Below are 21922 nucleotides of genomic sequence, written 5' to 3'. Positions count from 1 at the left end.
GTGAGATTTGGGTGCTTGTGCTCAATCATAGTTTGCCAAGGTAGAAGTCATTCGTCTACTGGGTATGGCCTCTGCTGGGAACTGAGGGCTGCAAACATGAACAAGGCAGAACAGGATATTTGCATGGTGCCAACATGTCACTCCATGAGTTACTTGTTAATTGCAAAGGGAGATATCTGGTGATCAGAACTTTAACCATGCAATCAAATGTAGGTTACTAAGAGTGGGACACCTGACATGACATGGTATGCCCTAGGAAGTATAAAGCATCATCTATGAAATCATTTTACCAAAATGGCTTAACCTGAATCATCCAACCTTTATTTATTTATTTTATTTATTCATTATTATCTTTTTCAGACAAGGTCTCACTCTGTTGCCCAGGCTGGAGTGCAGTAGCACAATCACGGCACAAATGATCTTCCCAGACTCAAGCCTCCCCACCTCAGCCTCCCAATATCTTCCCCACCTCAGCCTCCCAAGTAACTGGGACTACAGGCACGAGCCACCATGCCCAGCCCCAACCTCCATTTAATAGGAAGCACAGGTGATAAAGGAACAAAGTAAATTGCATCACACACACACAAGCTGAATCAGGCTTACTTGGGTTGGAATCTTGGCTCTCCATATATTAGCTGTGAGCCCAGAGGTAAGTAACTTAGCTTCTCTGAGACTCAGTTTTCTCTTCTGTAAAATGTGTGTACTCAGATATAACAGAGCTTTCCTAGGCTGCTCAGATTTGGCCTTAATAATTAATGATGTGTTAAGAAACAAAACAAGCCGGGTGCTGTGGCTCACGCCTGTAATCCCAGCACTTTGGCTGAGGCCAAGGTGGGTAGATTACCTGAGGCCAGGAGTTCAAGACCAGCCTGGCCAACATGGTGAAACCCCATCTGTACTAAAAATTAGCCTGGTGTGATGGTGCGTGCCTATAATCCCAGCTACTAGTGAGGTTGAGGCAGGAGAATCACTTGAACCTGGGAGGCGGAGGTTGCAGTAAGCCAAGATCGTACTCCTGCACTCCAGCCTGTGTGACAGAGTGAGACTCCGTCCAAAACAAAAAAAAAAAACAAAACAAAAGGCATAAACACACACACAAACACACACAGAGACAATGTGACACTTTAGAAGGCAAATGGCTTGAATTCTTCAAAAAGTCAACATCATAAATTACAAAAATAGTTGAAGGATTGTTCTTGTAGGGGCCAAGGCAAAACTTATCCTTCACCCTCTGAAGATTCACAGAAAATCAGCTGACAAAAAGCAGATTAACAGGAGAAAGGGCATATTAAAATTTTTTTTAACATGCATAGCACCAAGGAATCACAGGAGAGAATGATTATCCAATAACCCAGTAGGGTACAGAAGCTTGTGTACCCTTCTTCATAAGTGAGTGGGGAGACAATTCTTTTGAGGGGCAGTAAATGATTTTCAGGAAAAATGAATGAGTCCAAAGACCAGTGGCCTGGGACCAAGTTTCGCTGGGCTCTGTGGGAGGTGACAGCATAGGTTATGGAAGAGGAATGTCAAGCAAAGGCTGTCTCATTATGCAGATGGAAGTATCTTAGGTCGTCTCTGATGTGGTTTAGCTCTGTGTCCCTACCCAAATCTCATCTTGAATGGTTTATCCCCATAATCCCCACATGTCGAGGGAGGAACCAGATGGGAGGTGATTGGATCATGGGGACATTTTCCCTTATGCTGTTCTCATGACAGTGAGTGAGTTCTCATGAGATCTGTTGGTTTTATAAGGTGCTTTTCCCTGCTCTTGCTGGGTCTCTCTTTCCCGCCACCATGTGAAGAAAGTCTTTGCTTCTCCTTCACCTTCTGCCATGATTATAAGCTTCCTGAGGCCTCCCGAGACATGTGGAACTGTGAGGCAATTAAACCTCTTTTCTTTATAAATTACCCAGTCTCGGGCAGTTCTTTATAGCAGTATGAAAATGGACTAATACAGTCTTGGAGCTGCCCTCAGAAAGGATAGATGATAGCCTGTGGTAGACATAATCTTTTCTAGATCTGGACAAAGGATGGGCGGAGGCACTCAGAGGAAGTATGACTGCTCATTTCACTAACCTAGATTTTTCTCTATAAATGCAAATCTCTCCTACAAAAGGCAGCTTTTCAGGGCTATTCCTTTCTGCAGGTCCTCTGAATAGCCATCTCAAAATACGTCAAAGAAGTATATTTTGGGGCCAGGCACGGTGGCTCATGCCTGTAATCCAATCACTTTGGGAGGCCGAGGCAGGCAGATCGCAAGGTCAGGAGTCACCAGGCTGTCCAACATGGTGAAACCCCGTCCTACTAAAGATACAAAAAATTAGTCAGGCATGGTGGCACACACCTGTAATCCCAGCTACTCGGGAGGCTGAGGCAGAGTCACTTGAACCTGGGAGATGGAGGTTGCAGTGAGCTGAGATTGCGCCATCACACTCCAGCCTGGGCCACAGGGCGAGACTCCGTCTCAAAAAAAAAACACACACACACACACACACACAAAAACAGAAGTATATTTTGGGGTGAAATATGGAAATATGTTTGGTTTCTTTTAGTCTCCCATTTGAAACTTTATTTTCAGGAAATTTTACCTATTAAAATAGGATTGGTAGTTATGGAGAGAAAAATCAGGTTAGTAATTGAGTGGCAAGGAATTTGCAAAGGGAGAAAATAACACAGATTAGGATGAGAATAAGCACATAGAAAAGAACAAACCTAAGCACTTTCCCCCACACGCAATTAAACCAGTCCCACGTTTCAGGGAATAGGCCAGTTCAATTAAGCAGTGGTGTATCATTGTAGAAGAGGGCGTTGCAGATGGGTTGTCAAAGCTATGCCTCTATATGATGCAGCCAAATAGGTTGTTAATAAGAGGCATTTCTGTGGAAAAAGAAGAACAAAGGTTAATGTCTGGAGTAGTCTATAAACTAGTTTTTCCAGAGTTTGGAGGGCAGTCCATCACAAAGATTAGCGGCAATCTCAAGATTTTTCTGGTTTGCAGTTTGCATACGCAACATTTGTCCAAATATAAGCTGTTGTGGTGATTTTTCTTCAAAGCCAGGCTGACTAGCTTCAGCTTGTACGCCATTAGGAAAAAGATGGTTTTAATTTCTAGTGATTCCAAGTCAGAAGGATGGGAGAACAATTGGAAACATTAGTCTGGAGAGTTGCAGCCAGATATTGGAGAAAACTAAAATTCTGGATTCAGCCCAGATAACAAAAACAACAACGACAAACTCCTCAAAAACAAATGGACAGGGCTAGAATCTAATGCACTATAGTTTTCTTCTGAAACGTAAGCTTTCTCTCGCCATTTTTTAACTTTTACCAAAGATATTTATAGCAAGATTAATTTGCTTATAAAATAAGTTTAGTGTTATTAACTTGGCCTGGTTATTTGCATAAAATGCAATAATGATAGTGATTCATCATATAGATTCTTGTTAAGTTGGCTTTGCTGAAACTTCATAAGAAATGTCAAATTAGTCTTTTAAAAGCCACTTGAGGCTTAGGAGTTACGCCAAAGACTGTAAGACCAATACAAATTGAGTAAATTTCACTCTTCCTGAGGTCCCCCAAATAACTTGAGGTTCCTAGGCCTGTCAGAAAGTGGCATTCTTTACTTACTTCAAGGTTAGGAACCTATTAGAGTACTGTGTAGACAAGGTACCAAGCCAGTCTTTCCAAGAGGCTTTTTATTGGCTCCATACAAGTCAACCTCAGTCCCTCAAAGCAGTCTAGTCATATCTCAAAATATGATATTCTAGTTAAAACCTTGGTAAAATAACCAGTTTTTCCAATTGTGTTTTGTGGCAGATGAAAACAATCTTACTGAACTTACACAAATAACTATACTGTCATAAAATAAGAATACTCATAAATAGTTTCCAAATTCTAGAGAGATTAGGTAGAGAGAGAGGTAAATGTTTTAAATCTGATATGAAAGTACACTTTACTCAATTGCTGCAAGCTGTAAATAGTCTTAAATAAGAAGAAAAAAGTTTTCTTAATTCTGGAAAACAATCAATTGCTGTAAGCTATAAATATCCTGAAATAAGAAGAAAAGAGTTTTCTTAATTCTGGAAAACAAAACATAAAAATCAGCAATATGACAAACAAAAAAAAGTCGTAAAAAATCATTTCAGTCTCCTACCAGTTCAATCCCATCTAATTAGTTCTCGTTCTGCTTGATGTTAGGTGGGCGGTTTTATGAGTCCAGGTTTTCTAGTTTTGTTTTGTTTTTTAGTGTTTTGAAACTTTTTGCCTAGTCTAATGGTATGATCTCAATGTTGTCAGAAACCTGTATTTGTCAGAGTTCTTTCCATCCTTTCCATAAACCCTTGAAGACACAACATCTAGGATTTGTAAAGAGCTTTCAGGAAAAAAAGTATCAAAGTAAAGCAATTAACTGTGGACAACAGGACTTAAAATGGCCATACTTAAATAAACAACTGATTTTTAAAACTTAGTTATTTTCTGTGGTCTACAACAATTTTACATAATCGCCATAATGATGAGTTGACAGCATGTCAGATTTTTAGGATTTGCATACAAATTTGGAGCACATTAATGACATGTTCTTACATATATAACTCAAAAAAAAAAAAGGCTGAACATCATTGTTTATTTGACACTGCTTCCCATGTAATTTAACGTACCAATAGGCCTGCTTATGACCTCTCTTTCGGATGCTTCAGGGGTCCCTTTGAACATCCCAAAGTTAGTTTGAGGTTGAAAACACTTAATTTCAAATATAAAGTTTGATTTGAGGAAGGCTGTGAAATATGTAAAAGGTTGAAAACACTTGATCAAAATAAGAAAGGTTTAAAAGGTTTAAAACACGTAATCACAATAGGATCACAGGTCACTGTAAAACAATAGTCATTTAGCCAGTTATAATTTATTTATAAAAGATTTTAAAAAACAAAAATCTTTACTTTTTGATGGAGAGGAGACAAATATTCAAATAATTAAAAGATCTAATAAAGTACACAGAGTCTGTTTCTCTCCTTCCTTTTTTTTTTTCTTTTTTTTTTTTTTTTTGAGATGGAGTCTTACTCTATTGCCCAGGCTGGAGTGCAGTGGTGCAATCTCGGCTCACTGCAAGCTCTGCCTCCTAGGATCAAGCAATTCTCCTGCCTCAGCCTCCCAAGTAGCTGGGATTATAGGCACTTGCCACTGCGCCCAGCTCATTTTTGCATTTTTAGTAGAGACAGGGTTTTTGTTGGCTAGGCTGGTCTTGAACTCCTGACCTCAGGTGATCCATCTGCTTTGGCCTCCTAAAGTGCAGGGATTACAGGCATGAGACACCGTGCCCGGCTTACTATCTTTTATTAGTAGTACACAAAAATTTTGTTCAAAGAGAAAACCAAAATTTACCCATGTTTCAGTGTATTCAGCTAAATTTAGTTTCAGCTAAATTTAATAAAACTTTATAAGCTCATCTTTATGAACTTTATAAGTTCATCTATTCTTTTTTTATTTTTTTATTTTTTTATTTTTTTTATTTTTTTATTTTTTTTTGAGACGGAGTCTTGATCTGCCGCCCAGGCTGGAGTGCAGTGGCCGGCTCTCAGCTCACTGCAAGCTCCGCCTCCCGGGTTCACGCCATTCTCCTGTCTCAGCCTCCCGAGTAGCTGGGACTACAGGCGCCCGCCTCGTCGCCCAGCTAGTTTTTTGTATTTTTTAGTAGAGACGGGGTTTCACCGTATTAGCCAGGATGGTCTCGATCTCCTGACCTCATGATCCGCCCGTCTCGGCCTCCCAAAGTGCTGGGATTACAGGCTTGAGCCACCGCACCCGGCCTATTTTTTTATTTTTTATTATACTTTAAGTTCTAGGGTACATGTACATAACGTGCAGGTTTGTTACATATGTATATTTGTGCCATGTTGGTGTGCTGCACCCATCAACTCGTCAGCACCCATCAATTCATCATTTATATCATGTATAACTCCCCAATGCAATCCCTCCCCCCTCCCCCTTCCCCATGATAGGCTCCGGTGTGTGATGTTCCCCTTCCCAAGTCCAAGTGATCTCATTGTTCAGTTCCCACCTATGAGTGAGAACATGCGGTGTTTGGTTTTCTCTTCTTGTGATAGTTTGCTAAGAATGATGGTTTCCAGCTGCATCCATGTCCCTACAAAGGACGCAAACTCATCCTTTTTTATGGCTGCATAGTATTCCATGGTGTATATGTGCCACATTTTCTTAATCCAGTCTGTCACAGATGGACATTTGGGTTGATTCCAAGTCTTTGCTATTGTGAATAGTGCTGCAATAAACATACGTGTGCATGTGTCTTTGTAGTAGAATAATATATAATCCTTTGGGTATATACCCAGTAGTGGGATGGCTGGGTCATATGGTACATCTAGTTCTAGATCCTTGAGGAATTGCCATACTGTTTTCCATAATGGTTGAACTAGTTTACAATCCCACCAACAGTGTAAAAGTGTTCCTATTTCTCCACATCCTCTCCAACAACTGTTGTTTCCTGACTTTTTAATGATTGCCATTCTAACTGGTGTGAGATGGTATCTCATTGTGGTTTTGATTTGCATTTCTCTGATGGCGAGTGATGATGAGCATTTTTTCATGTGTCTGTTGGCTGTATGAATGTCTTCTTTTGAGAAATGTCTGTTCATATCCTTTGCCCACTTTTTGATGGGGTTGTTTGTTTTTTTCTTGTATATTTGTTTAATTAGCTTTGGCCACACAAGATTTCCATAAGCCTTTTATAACCTAACCTGGTATGAAATTTTTTATATTCTTTCTTTTCCCAACTTTCTATATTCACTCAATTTTATGTATATCATTAAAATTTTGAAATAGGACGGGCACGGTGGCTCACGCCTATAATCCCAGCACTTTGGGAAGCCTAGGCAGGAGGATCACTGGAGCCCAGGAGTTCAAGATCAGCCTGGGCAACATGATGATATCCTGTCTCTACAAAAAATACACATATTAGCCAGGTGTGGTGATGTGTGCCTGTAGTCCCAGCTACTTGGGAGGCCGAGGTGTGAGGATCCCTTGAGGTCGAGAGGCAGAGGTTGCAGTGAGCTGAGAATATGTCATTGGACTCTAGCCTGGGTGACAGAGTTAAGACCCTGTCTCAAAAAAAGGAAAAGAAAAATAAAGAAAGAAAGAAAGAAAGAAAGAAACAACTTTTAACCGCAAAACTAGACAAAAGTAGTTTTTAAAAACAAAAACACATGTCCTTATGCCTTTTTATAACTCTTTTCTCACCAAAAACATCTTGGGTTTTTTCATATACTTAGTATACAGGATTGCTTTCCCTTATTTCTAGCAGCTTCAATTACATATACTTAAATCAATATTATTTTTATTCACCAAAGATTACTAAAAAGTCATATGAACTCAAAAAGCATTTCGTTTTATTTACTTAATTTATGAGCATTCATTTATTTACAAGTCAACTTGGTACCATGTAGACAATATAGAAACAGATATGTACACATGTATACATAAAAACACAAACATAAAGCCTTTATAGTTTGATTTTTGTTGTTGTTGTTTTTTGGTGTGAAATGGAGCTTGTGAGACAGAGTCTTGCCTTGTCACCCAGGCTGGAGTGCAGTGGCACAATCTTGGCTCTCTGCAACCTTCACCTCCCATGTTCAAGCGATTCTGGTGCCTCAGCCTCCCAAGTAACTGGGACTACAGGTGCCCACTACCATGCCCAGCTAATTTTTGTATTTTTAGTAGAGATGGGGTTTCACCATGTTGGCCAGGCTGGTCTCGAACTCCTGACCTCAATTGGTCCTCCTCTCTTGGCCTCCCAAAGTGCCGGGATTACAGGCGTGAGCCACCACACCAGCCCTATAGCTTTGATTTTTAAAACTGTAGCCATGAGACACATAACATTCACTAGTTTAAAAGGATAGTTGGATTCAAACTGTGTCTTGTAAATAGAACATGTTAAAGCTTATCTGTCCCACATAAAGGGAGCCTTTATTGAGTTTTAGAGGAAACAGGATAGCAAATTTACATCTCAAAGCCCAGAGAGAGAATTTGAGCTTTTTCAAGGAGTTTGGATGTGTTAGAGGAAGATTAAAAATGGATGTCAAGGGCCGGGTGCGGTGGCTCAAGCCTGTAATCCCAGCACTTTGGGAGGCCGAGACGGGCGGATCACGAGGTCAGGAGATCAAGACCATCCTGGCTAACACGCTGAAACCCCGTCTCTACTAAAAAATACAAAGAACTAGCCGGGAGAGGCGCCTGTAGTTCCAGCTACTCGGGAGGCTGAGGCAGGAGAATGGCGTAAACCCGGGAGGCGGAGCTTGCAGTGAGCTGAGATCCAGCCACTGCACTCCAGCCCGGGCGACAGAGCGAGACTCCGCCTCAAAAAAACAAACAAACAAACAAACAAACAAAAAGCCAAAAAGGTATAAATCTGACTGTGAAAGGATTAAAGTATAATATATTGTATTTCTTTGAAATTGGGACACATTTTGAACTGATGGGCACTTGTAATTGGTAATTCTCTTCCTTCATACCTTTCTTCCTTCCTAAAATGTGATGTGTATTTCTTTCTTTCTTTCTTTTTTTTTTTTTTTTTAAAGAGATGAGTTTTCCAGGCTGGGGTGCCTGTTTATTCACAGGCATCATCCCACTACTGATTAGCATGGGAATTTTGACCTGCTCTGTTTCCAACCTGGGTTCACCTCTCCTTAGACACCCTGGTGGTCCTCTGCTCCTGAGAGATGACCATACTGATGCCAAACTTAATGCGGACATCCAATCAGCATAGCACACTATATGCCAGAACTCCTGGGCTTTGTGAGATCATCCTCTCTCGGCCTCCGGAGTGATGGCACTACAGGCGTGTACTACCATGACCAACAATGATGTATCTTGCCATCGATTCTATCTTACAGTCATTCACAGCTTGGATTAGATAAAATATGGCAGATTCAATGCTGAGATTTTCCTGGAGATATGGAAGAAAGAGTAAGTAATACTTCATGTACCAGAACTTTGAAAAATCCTCTCCAAAGATCCCACTGTTTCCCCAAATCCGCCTCCCCTCTGTTGTGACCATGACACCTTACCCTCCTCTTGAGCCTGCCAGTCCTTGCCAGGTTCCTCCCAGCTCCTCATCTTTGCCTTCACTTTCTCCTTACTCTCCTCTTCTACCCCTTAATCTGCCCACCTCCCCCAGCCCTTCTGGGTCTCCATCTCCTTATTCTAATTTAGCCTTCTCTCTCTATCTTCACTTTTCCACTTCCTGTCCCCAGCAGCACCCCATCAAGTAAAATAAAGAACCCTCCAAGGAATCTACCTTCTTAGAAAGTGAAGAGCAGAGAGACAATTATACGTACTTAACATTTAATATTTTTTTGTGTTTCATGGATAATAATAGCTACCTCATGAGGCTTTCGTGAGGATTAAAAGAGAGAGGGAATGTAAAACACTTGGCAAGTGGCTGGCACATGTTAAGAATTCACCAAATGTAGGCCGGGCACGGTGGCTCAAGCCTGTAATCCCAGCACTTTGGGAGGCCGAGACGGTCGGATCACGAGGTCAGGAGATCGAGACCATCCTGGCTAACGCGGTGAAACCCCGTCTCTACTAAAAAATACAAAGAACTAGCCGGGCGAGGTGGCAGGCGCCTGTAGTCCCAGCTACTCAGGAGGCTGAGGCAGGAGAATGGCGTAAACCCGGGAGGCGGAGCTTGCAGTGAGCTGAGATCCGGCCACTGCACTCCAGCCCGGGGGACAGAGCGAGACTCCGTCTCAAAAAAAAAAAAAAAGAGAATTCACCAAATGTTAGCTGACATTATTTACTATTGTTCTGTAAATGATTGTACAATCAACACTGTAACAACACAGGGAAGAGGAAAGAAGAAAAAGACCAAAGGAATAAGCATCACCTAGAGAATCAAGGCCATATATTTTTCTAGTAGTAATCATAAACATGCCATAGTGAATTTGAATTTTGTGCTTTTCCAGTGACAGAGCATTCTTATGAATCATAGCTCATAAATGAAAATATCAAAGGGTGGAAAGAAAGTCGTGTATTTTTAATGTATTTTAACACGTAGCATTTTGTGATGTTTTTAGATCGTGACAAAGAGGAAATTACTGTCATCTTCATCCTTAATCTAGTATGAAGCTCTTTTTTTTTTTTTTTTCTTTTTTTGAGACCGAGTTTTTGCTCCTGTTGCCCAGGCTGGAGTGCAATGGCACTATCTTGGCTCACTGCAACCTCTGCCTCCTGGGTTCAAGTGATTCTCCTGCCTCAGCCTCCTGAGTAGCTGGGATTATGGGCACCCGCCACCATGGCTGGCTAATGTTTTTTTTTTTTTTTGAGATGGAGTCTTGCACTGTCGCCTGGGCTGGGGTGCAGTGGCGCGATCTCGGCTCACTGCAACCTCTGCCTCCTGAGTTCAAGCAATTCTCCTGCCTCAGACTCCTGAGTAGCTGGGATTACGGGCGCCTGCCACCATGCCTGTCTAATTTTTTGTATTTTTAGTAGAGACGAGGTTTCACTATGATGGCCAGGCTGATCTTGAACCCCTGACCTCATGATCTGCCCGCCTCAGCCTCCCAAAGTGCTGGGATTACAGGCGTGAGCCACCGCACCTGGCCCACCTGCTAATTTTTTTTTGTATTTTCAGCAGAGATGGGGTTTCACCATGTTGGCCAGGCTGGTCTCGAACTCCTGACCTCAGGTGATCTGCCCGCCTTGGTCTCCCAAAGTGCTGGGATTACAGGCATAAACCACTGTGCCTGGCTTGAAGCTCTTTTTCTTTAGAAGACCATGCTGCAGAAACTTCAAAATACAAAAGAATGGTACTATCTACTATTCTGGTAAAGTATTTTAAGAGGACTGCAAAAATCTAGGGTAATAGCTTGTAAAATGCCTCCTTGTTTCTAGTAATGGAATGTAAGAGGGAAACTTTGCAGAGTTTAAATCGTAACTTGTGGTCTTGGTTGTCAATTCACATCGTGTGATTGGAAATTGAAGATACTGCCCGAAAGGCTGAGACTGGGAAACAGACCCTATGCTGTGGACTGAATTGTACCCCCTACCCCAAATTCACGTGTTGAAGCTCTAACCCCCAATACGGTAGTATTTTCTTTTGGAGATAATTAGGGCTAGATGAGCTCATGATGGTGGGGCCTTCATAATGAGACTGGCGTCTTTATAAGAAGAGACACCAGAGTTTGCTCTCCTACTACAAAGACTTCATGTGAGCCCACAGCAAGATGATGGCTGCCTGTGCGCCAAGAGAAGAGGCTTCAGACTACTTGCTGGTGAAGTGGTGGCCTGCCCCTCCACACTTGTGAGTGTTTCTCGTTAGGTGGAAACGAAAGACTTGAGAAAAGGAATAAAACACAGAGACAAAGTATAGAGAAAGAAAAGCGGGGCCCAGGGGACCGGCGCTCAGCTTACAGAGGACCCACGCCGGCACTGGCCTCTGAGTTCCCTTAGTATTTATTGAGAATTATTATTATTATTATTATTATTATTATTTTGAGACAGAGTCTCGCTCTGTCGCCCAGGCTGGAGTGCAGTGGCCGGATCTCAGCTCACTGCAAGCCCCGCCTCCCGGGTTTACGCCATTCTCCTGCCTCAGCCTCCCGAGTAGCTGGGACTACAGGCGCCTGCCACCTCGCCCAGCTAGTTTTTTGTATTTTTTTTAGTAGAGACGGGGTTTCACTGTGTTAGCCAGGATGGTCTCGATCTCCTGACCTCGTGATCCTCCCGTCTCGGCCTCCCAAAGTGCTGGGATTACAGGCTTGAGCCAACGCGCCCAGCCGAGAATTATCTTAGTCATTAAAAGGATAAGGGAGTGGCTGGACAATAGCATTATTGTAGGGAGGAAATCGGCAGTAAGACATATGAAAAAATCCTTGTAATATGAATAAGTTTAAAGGAAAATGCTGTGCCTTGAGATGTATATGCGACATCTCCATAAACCTTTTAGCAGTATTGCTCCAGCAAGCTCCACCTTATTCCTAAAGGCGGTTTCTCCTCACTCAGTAAACAAGGCACACAATGGGTATTACCCGGAGATGTTCCATTGCCCAGGGAGGGACAGGAGACAAATGTTTTTCTCTTTCTTGAGATTTAAGAGAATGGTGATGACTTTTAACCACAAGCAGCCTTTAGGCACTTGTTTAACAAAGCACATTCTGCACAGCCCAAAATCCTTTTAACCTTAAATCACCTTCGCACATGTCTCTTGCAAGGACAAAGTTGAAGGTAAGGTCACAGATTAACAGCATCTCAAATACAGAACTAAATGGAGTCTTTTATGTCTACTTCCTTCTATATAGACATGGTAACAAGCTGATATCTCGTTCTTTTCCCCACATGCTGGCACCTTGATCGTAGACTTCCAGCCTCCAGAGCTATGAGAAGTAAATTCCTGTTTAAACACTCAGCCTATAGTATTCTGTTACAACCGCCCAAATGGACTAATTACAGTCTGGTGGCCTCCGTTATCAAAGTCAGCAACAAAGTTAACAGAGCTTTCTTAGGCCAGCTTTTCCACGCAGAGGGCAATCTCCTAAAAATAGTGTGAACATTGGGACAATGTGATCCTTCTGTAGTTCATAAGCATCCTGCCTGGGTTTTCGCATTCCTGGGTGAGCTGTGCGTCCCTCAAACCTTGTTATGGCATCGGCATATTACTCATCTGACGTGAAAAAGAAGAAAAAGAGGAAGAAAAAAATAATTAAAGGGAGAAACAATGTGAGAGGGAAGGACATATGCATAATACTGTAAAACCAGTGGAAGGCTTGATGAAACTCAAAACTGGGAAGTTCTATTTTAAGAAATTGCAACGTGCAGCTTAACTGTTTCTGGATTTCTTTGCCGGCTGAAAAGTGGGGATGATGAATTGACACCCACTGCTGGGGCATTTTGCTGCCTCAGCAAGTTTCGTGCAGCTGCTTCAGTACTGAATACTGCAGTAGCTACTGACAGCGTCTCCTGAGGGTCCCCAGCTAAGAGCCCTTAGACTACTTGAGTGGACTACGACACAAATTACCTGTCTCAAAAAGGTTTGCTTTGCTTTGGGAAAACTTTGTCTTCCCTAGAGGGAAATTCTTTTTTTTTTTTTTTTTTTTTTTTTTTCTGAGACAGCCTTACTCTGTCACCCAGGCTGGAGTGCAGTGGTGTGATCTCGGATCACTGCAACCTCCACCTCCTGGGTCCAAGCAATTCTCATGCCTCAGCCACCCAAGTAGCTGGGATTACAGGTGGGTGCCACCACACCCAGCTAATTTTTGTATTTTTAGTGGAGATGGAGTTTCACCATTTTGGCCAGGCTGGTCTCAAACTCCTGACTTCAGGTGATCCGCTTGCCTTGGCCTCCCAAAGTGCTGGGGTTATAGGTGCAAGCCACTGCGTCTGGCCATGGGAAACTCTTAATCCAGTTCTTTTTGGGGCTCTGAGAGAGAGTATAAATATGGTAAATTAAAGCCAGTTTCCCAGGGAGCTATGTGACACTTAAAAAAAAAAATTCTTCTTTTCTTCCTCCATTTTGCCATATATTTGTGTTGTTGTCTCACGTGTGATGGGAGAACATTTTCCTTCTTACTAAGAGACATGTCTTACGTTGAGGGGAAATGGTTCTTAGTTTAGAAAAATACTTTGCTGGCCCCGAAGGCTGCTGACGGTGAGACTCAGCTTTGGGGCAGAATGGGTTGCAGAAAGAGGGTATTTGGATGTGAGACCTTTGGGAGATAATTGGAATTGTCCTGCCCAGTAAGGTGGGATGAATATTGAATTCCTGGAGATAGCTCTGGAAAGAGGGTCAGGGAAGAGAAGGGAGGGACTGTGGAAAGGTTTGCAGGGGTGTCCAATCTTTTGGCTTCTCTGGGCCACATTGGAAGAAGAAGAATTGCCTTGGGCCACATATAAAATACACTAACACTAATGATGCTGATGAACTTAAAAAAAATCTCAAAAAATCACATAATGTTTTAAGAAAGTTTATGTACGTTTTCATTACTGTTCAGTTCTTGAAGAAAAAGAAAAAATAAAAGAAAGTTTACGAATTTGTGTTGGGCCACATTCAAAGCCATCCTGGGCCACGGGTTGGACAAGCTTGGTTTAGAGGAAGGAAGGTAGAGGAGCTGACTTAATGTGCAGGTAGCCCAGGGTGAGGCCTGAGAAGGGAGAGCCAGCAAAACATCCAAAATGGCAGGGATGCTTCTGGATTCTAGCAGTCAATGTGAAAATGGTGGCTGTGCAGTGCTGCAAAGAACGTCTCTCCAAAGCTTTATAGAGATCTGCTGCATACAACTGCTTTGGGCAAGTTATGGCTCCAAGAAATCAAGAGGGATCTGGGGTCCAGTGGTAGGACCAAGAGAAGGGAACAGTCACAGTGCAAGGCACAGGAATTCAGTGGGAATAGGAAATGGGAATGGGAGCTCACACCAGAACAAAACCCCAGGAATGTACAGCTTGAGCTATTTAGATGCAAAGGTTAACAGAAAGGGCAACTTGCTGAGGCTGAGGATTTCCCAACTGTCAAATGAGTCAAGTGGAGGAGTAAGGGTGAGGTTATACTCTTGGGCACTGGAAGAGATCAAGTCCCATCCAAGTAGGGGATGGGGGTGGGGGTTTGGGGGGCAGTAGGGGGGGTCCAGAAGAGGGAGGACATGCCCACAGCTATCCTCAAGAGTCCTGCCCATCCTCTGGGGAAAAGTCAAACCCCAGATTTCAAAATGGCTTCAAAGCAAATTCTGATCTGCTTCATAGTCTAACTTTAGAGATGTCTGAGGGTGTGAGTGGGCAGCTGGAAGGATGAGATGGTTGTTTTTATACTTTTAACATTTCTTCTGTTTATTCCCATTCTTTCATATTTAGCAGAGTCATTTTTGAAAGCCTGCTACAACTGTGTTATGGATGTCAAATATAATTTTCAAATAGTTAAGAATGTAACATAAGTAAGCCCTTGTCAAAGATGTGTTTAGCTCACTCATGACGACACCAGCAAGATGGCAACACCAGTTCAAAGGTTATATGTAGTCGGTGAAAAGAAGAATGCAGAAAGATGGCAGAGTCAGATATAAAACAGGTCCTGACAGAGCAATAACTAACTTTTGGGCTTATCTTTTCTACCAGAGAGAAATCATTTACCTCTCCACCAGAAAAAAAAACTTTGCAAAACTTATCAATATTTTATAGATTAAATCTAGCTTTTCAGAACCTAGTCTGATCAACTGTAAATAGTAAGTCAAGAGGCCAGGCACAGTGGCTCACGCCTGTAATCCCAACACTTTGGGAGGCCAAGGTGGGCGGATCACTTGAGCCCAGGGGTCCAAGACTGCTGTGAGCTATGATTTTGCCACTGCGCTTCAGCTTCGGTAACAAAACAAGACCTTGTCTCTATTAAAAAATAATAATAATAAGTAGGTCAAATAAAGTTATATCCCTTAGAAAATCAGATAAGTCTTAGGACGGTTGTTACACAATAGTCAGTCATGTGGCTTTGAAAGGGCATGTGGTAATCTTTGTGCTGAATTTCCAATTTTTGGATGATTTTTCTTAAGGGAAAGCAAAGGACAAGATTATTGTCCTCACTTAAGTCACAGAGCTAAAGGGGAGCAGCAGAGTCTTGGAGCCACCATGATGGGGTAGAAGTAATAAAGGGAAAGGGACATGGTTGAAACTCAAGAAATAAATAGAAGACTGCCTGCTCATCCCTCCCCTCCTGGAGAGTCTTCTTTTACTTCTAAAACCAGATTTTTCTGCTACTGATCTAATAAAGGGACTACTGGTCTCATATCCATCAATACCTTCTATGTCACCAGTTGGGGACCCTTGAGTTTGCACTGGAGTCAAAACATTATAGGGAACCCAGGCACTGCCCTATCCACTAGGGGTGAGAGAGTTGAATGTTAAAATCTCTTTGGGACATTTTTGCAATATCTAGCAACATTATTTTTTTAATCGTGGTAAATTTATACATAACTTAAAATTTACAATTTTCACCATTTTAAGCATATGGTTGAATAGTATTATGCACATTCACATTGTTGTGCTATTATTACCATCATCCATCTCTAGGACTTTTTCATCTTCTCGATTTCTTCTTCCCATAACCATTGGCAGTCACGATTCTACTTTCTGTCTCTTTGAACTTAACTATTCTACTCATGTAAGTGGAAATTTACAATATTTGTCCTTTTGTATCTGGCTTATTTCACTTGGGATAATATCTTCAGTCTGTCCATGTTTGCATGTGTCTGAATTTCACTTCTTTTTAAGGCTGAATATTCCCTTTTATGTATATACCACATTTTGTTTATCCATTTGATATGGTTTGGCTGTGTCCCCACCCAAATCTCACCTTGAATTGTAGCTCCCATGATCCCCACATGTTGTGGAAGGGACCCAGTAGGAGGCAATTGAATCATGGGGGCGGGTTTTTCCCATGCTGTCCTTGTGACAGTGAATAAGTCTCACAAAATCTGATGGTTTTTTTTTTTGAGACGGAGTCTCGCTCTGTCACCCAGGCTGGAGTGCAGTGGCCGGATCTCAGCTCACTGCAAGCTCCGCCTCCCAGGTTCACGCCATTCTCCTGCCTCAGCCTCCTGGGTAGCTGGGACTACAGGCGCCGCCACCTCGCCCGGCTAGTTTTTTGTAGTTTTTAGTAGAGACGGGGTTTCACCGCGTTAGCCAGGATGGTCTCGATCTCCTGACCTCGTGATCCGCCCGTCTCGGCCTCCCAAAGTGCTGGGATTACAGGCTTGAGCCACCGCGCCCGGCCAATCTGATGGTTTTATAAAGAGCATTTCCCCTACACATGTTCTCTTGCCTGCCACCATGTAAGACGTGTCTTTGCTCCTCCTTCACCTTCTGCCATGATTGTGAGGCCTCCCCAGCCATGTTGGGAACCTCTTTTTTTTTGTTTTGTTTTTGTTTTGAGACGGAGTTGCCTTCTTGTTGCCCAGGCTGGAGTGCGATGGCTCAATCTCAGCTCACTGCAACCTTTGCCTCCCAAGTTCAAGTGATTCTCCTGCCTTAGCCTCCCGAGTAGCTGGGATTACAGGCATGCACCACCACCACGCCCAGCTAGTTTTGTATTTTTAGTAGAGAGAAGCTTTCTCCATGTTGGTCAGGCTGGTCTCCAACTCCTGACCTCAGGTGATCTGCCCACCTTGGCCTCCCAAAGTGCTGGGATTACAGGCGTGAGCCACTGTGCCCAGGCAAACCTCTTTCTCTTTATAAATTACCCAGTCCCAGGTATTTCTTCATAGCCATATGAAATACACCATTTCATACTGCTACATTCATCTAATATGTACACCTAATACACCATTCATCCATTGATGCCTATCAACATTTAAAATGAACATACTCTTTTGATCCAGCGAGTCTATTTCAAGGACTTTGTCCTATGCATATAGTTATAAATATACACAAAGATAGTATGTGTAGAAGACCCTCTTGGTTGCTACCCAACAGACATTTCATCCTTTCTTCTGGCCAACAGGACCTTGAGTTTCTTCAGGTATCAGGATGCACTGTGACCAGGAGAAGCATGTTCTTTCCCAGCTCCAGGGGATTAATCTTAACTGGTCTAAGCCAATAAGAGTAATTATTTCCCTCTTTAACAGTGATTGGTTTATGGATGGGTATGTTCTAGCTAATGATTTGTGAAGGGAAGTCTGTGGCAGGGCTTCTGGGAAAAGTTTTCCTCCCTGAGAAAAAGAGATGTGCAAGGAGAAATTGATTTCTTGCCTTTGAACAGAGCTGAACCATGATGGGATGACTGGAACAGTACATGCCATCTTACTTCCAAACCCAGGGCAAAAAATCAAACACTCTGAAGATGGCAAGAGAAATATGGAAAACACTTGGTCCCTTAATGACTGTGTTGGACCACTAAATTAACTCATCCTGGGACCACCTAGCTGTAGATCTCTTGTTATGTAAGATAATAAATCCTTATGGTTTACTTATAGTTGGGTGTTCTGTTATTTTCATTCTAAAACACTAATTGATACAGTGTTTATTGCAGCATTGTTTATAGTAGTGAACACCCTAAATGTTAATCAATAGAGGACTCATTAAATAAATTGTTACGTCTATACAGTAAAATACTATGCAGTTGTAAATAAAAAGAAGTGGATTTATATGCAGATATGGAATAAGTTCTAAGAAATAGTGAATAGGGGCCAGGCGTGGTGGCTTACGCCTGTAATCCCAGCACTTTGGGAGGCCGAGGCAGGTGGATCACGAGGTCAGGAGATCGAGACCATACTGGTTAACACGGTGAAACCCCATCTTTACTAAAAAATACAAAATATGAGCCGGGTGTAGTCCCAGCTACTCTGGAGGCTGAGGCAGGAGAATGGCGTGAACCCAGGAGGCGGAGCTTGCAGTGAGCTGAGATTGCGCCCTGCACTCCAGCCTGGGCGACAGAGCGAGACTCCATCTCAAAAAAAGAAAAAAAAGAAAAATAGTGACTAGGAATAGCAAAATACATAAACATGTCTAAGCAGGCTGCTGTATGTGTGTTAAAAAATATACACATATATATGTTTGTGTAAATACAGAACATTTATGCAAGTGTATGCAACAAATTTTTAATAAGGTGACTCTGGGGAGTGAGGCTAGGAGTACCAGGATGGAAGGGAGACTTACTTTTTATTTTATGCTTCTCTTTAAAGTTTGTATTTTTATACCAAGATAATGTATTACTCTTTCAATTTGAAAAGAAAGTTCAAAACCACTACCACCAGAGCAAAAACATTAATATCAGTTCAGGGTGTAAGCTGCCAACTTCCAGGCACTGTCTTTTGCAGTGGGCCAGCCACAGATCTGCGTAAAGCTGGTAGAGGCATGGCTTCAGAAGGCAGAGGCAGGACTTTGGAAAGAGACACATTGTAGGTGGAATCTGGTCCAAGAAAATTTATCCCCAAACATAGGGTTAACTGAGCCTCCTGTTTTGTCTTTTGTAACTACCCTAGGGCTGATATTCAACTAGGATACATTGGCATGGACATATCATTTATAACTTGGGTCCATTCTGACTGGGCTGGTCCCCTTTCAGAATATTTTGTGCCCATGAGGGACCAGCTGTTAAATATGTTGAATATCATCTCTATCCTGTTCCACTCAGTATGCCTAACTCTTCTTGTGCCTTCAACCATCTGAATATGTCCTTAACTCTTGGTTAGTAACCTTGTCTCCTGATAGTGAATATTTTGGGGGATGTATTTGGCAGCAGGTAATATAATATCAACTACAATAGCTTCAACAATATACAGTTATTGGGCTGGGCATGGTGGTTCATACCTGTAATCCCAGCACTTTTGGGAGGCTGAGGCAGGAGGATTGCTTGAGTCCAGGAGTTTGAGACCAGCCTGAGCAACAAAGTGAGACCGTGTCTCTATAAAAAATGAAAAAACTTAGCCATACATGGTGGCATGTGCCCATGGTCCCAGCTACTCAGGAGCCTGAGGCAGGAGGATTGCTTGAGCCCAGGAGGTTGAGGCTGCAGTGAGCCGTGATCACACCACAACTTGGGCAACAGAGTGAGACCATGTCTCAAAACAAACAAACAAACACACACAGTTATTTTGTATAACAAGTCTGGTTAGTAGTGGGTGGTTTTGGGGTTAATTAGGTGGCTCAATAGTGTCACTGGAGACCAAGAGCCTTCTCACTTTTGTTTCTGCCATCTTAGCATGTTGGCAAATCTCCCCGGTGGTCATCAGATGGCTGCTATAGCACTGAGTAATGCCTTCATATGACAGCACACTAACAAGATGGTTAAGGAGGAGGATATAGTGGACTTTTTCTTCTTGTGATTCTTTCTTTCTTATTTTTAACGAATGAGTAAAATCTTCCCTAACAGCCATGAATAGGTGTCCACTTGTGTTTTTTTGTTTGTTTTAGAGACAGAGTCTCGCTCTGTGGCCCAGGCCGGAGTGCAGTGGTGCGATCTTGGCTCACTGCAACCTCCACCTCCCAGGTTCAAGCAACTCTTCTGCCTCAGCCTCCTGAGTAGCTGGGACTACAGGTGCACGCCACCACGCCCTGCTCATGTTTTGTATTTTAATAGAGACAGGGTTTCGCTGTGTTGCCCAGGCTGGTTTCGAACTCCTGAGCTCAGGCAGTCTGCCTGCCTCGGCCTCCCAGAGTGCTAGGATTACAGGCGTGAGCCACCACGCCTGGCCCCACCTGTGTTTTACTAGCTGGAACTAAGTCATGTGACTACCCTTAGCCCAACCAATTACTGACAATGAGGATGAACTTTGGACTAATTATGATTAATATTTTTCAGTTGTGCATACTGACCCTGAATCAAATCAGGTTTTTGCCTATAAGAAAGAAGAAATGGCAACTAGGTAAGTAATCAGCTATGACTGGCACTCATACCCCTTGAGTCTGTGTTCTCTTTAATTTGGAATTTCATCAATAGTCTGTTGTTCAGCAGGACACGGTGGCTCACGCCTATAATCCCAGCACTTTGGGAGGCCGAGGCAGGTGGATAGCTTGAGCCCAGGAGCTTGAGACCAGCCTGGCCAACTTGGTAAAACTCTGTCTCTACAAAAATTAGCTAGGTGTGGTAGCTTGTGTCTCTAGTACCAGCTACTTCGGAGGCAGAGGTTGCAGCAGTCAGAGATGGTGCCATTGCACTCCAGCCTGTGTGACAGAGCAAGACCCTGTCTTTAAAAAAAAAAAGTAGTCTGTTGCTTCTTTTTTTCTGGTTTGAAATAATGTTCATGTGTTTCTTATTATAAAAGTAATGTATGCTCATTGCTAATTAAAGGGAATATAGAATACACGGAGAAAATAAATCAACGTGTGTGTGTGTGTGTGTGTGTGTCTGTCTGTATTAGTCAGAGTTCTCCAAAGAAACAGAACCGATATGATATATATGTTAATTAATTTATTTCTTTTTGAGATAGAATCTCACTCTGTCGCCCAGGTTGGAGTGCAGTAGCATGATCTCGGCTCACTGCAACCTCCACTTCCCAGGTTCAAGTAATTCTCCTGCCTCAGCCTCCCGAGTAGCTGGGATCACAGGCACTCACCACCATGCCCGGCTAATTTTTGTATTTTTAGTAGAAATGGGGGTTTTACCATGTTGGCCAGGCTGGTCTTGAACCCTGACCTTAAGTGATGTGCCCATCTCAGCCTCTCAAAGTGCTAGGACTACATGTGTGAGCCGCCACGCACGGCCTGAACAAATATGATATATATGGATATATAGAAAGATATATATTGTGACGGATTGGTTTGAGTGATCATGGAGGCTGAGAAGTCCCATAATCTGCCATATGTAAGCTGTAGATTGTGACATTGTGGTAAAATAAGAAATACATATTTGTTTTCTGTCCCTGGCTCCTGGTACAGAGCCCCCAATCCCTTGGAATTCCTGCGTGATGGGAGGATCTTTTGTTCTAATGAGGTAACCCTTGGTGGGCTTCTGGATGGTAGCTGGTCACCAGAAGACCAAGCCGTGATTAGAAGTTTGGAACTTTCAGCTTCAACCCCTATCCTCTGGGAAGGGGAGAAGGACTGGAGACTGAGTCAATAATCAATCATGTGATAAAGCTGCTATAAAAATCCCTGAACTATGGGATTCAGAGAGCTTCCCGGTTGCTGAACACATGGAGGTACCAGAGGGTGGCATGCTGACAAGGGCACAGAAGCTCCATGCGCCTTCCTGCATACCTCACCCTATGCATCTCTTTGGTTATTCTTCTGTATCCTTTTTAAGGTCCTTTATAATAAATAATAAATGGGTAAACGTAAGTAGTTTCCCTGAGTTTTGTAAGCCATGCTAACAAATTGATTGAACCTGAGGAGGGATTAATGAAAACTCCCAATTTATGGCTGGTTGGTTAGATGTATAGTCACAACCTGGAGAACTTGTGACTGGCATCTGAAGTGGGGGCACTATTCTGGGACTTCTTGTGAG

General features: G+C 42.7%; 1 non-coding gene across 1 annotated transcript; it reads left to right on the top strand.

Annotated features, from left to right (window-relative positions):
• The first annotated feature begins 12569 nt into the window (after positions 1 to 12569).
• On the top strand, positions 12570 to 12673 carry LOC115894464. The gene has a single exon (XR_004054582.1). It is a non-coding gene; the product is annotated as a small nucleolar RNA U13 (small nucleolar RNA).
• The last annotated feature ends 9249 nt before the right edge of the window (positions 12674 to 21922 follow it).

This window comes from Rhinopithecus roxellana, chromosome 17 (genome assembly GCF_007565055.1).
Source record: "Rhinopithecus roxellana isolate Shanxi Qingling chromosome 17, ASM756505v1, whole genome shotgun sequence".
Classification (NCBI taxonomy): domain Eukaryota; kingdom Metazoa; phylum Chordata; class Mammalia; order Primates; family Cercopithecidae; genus Rhinopithecus; species Rhinopithecus roxellana.
This window is presented reverse-complemented; position numbering and strand designations above follow the sequence as displayed.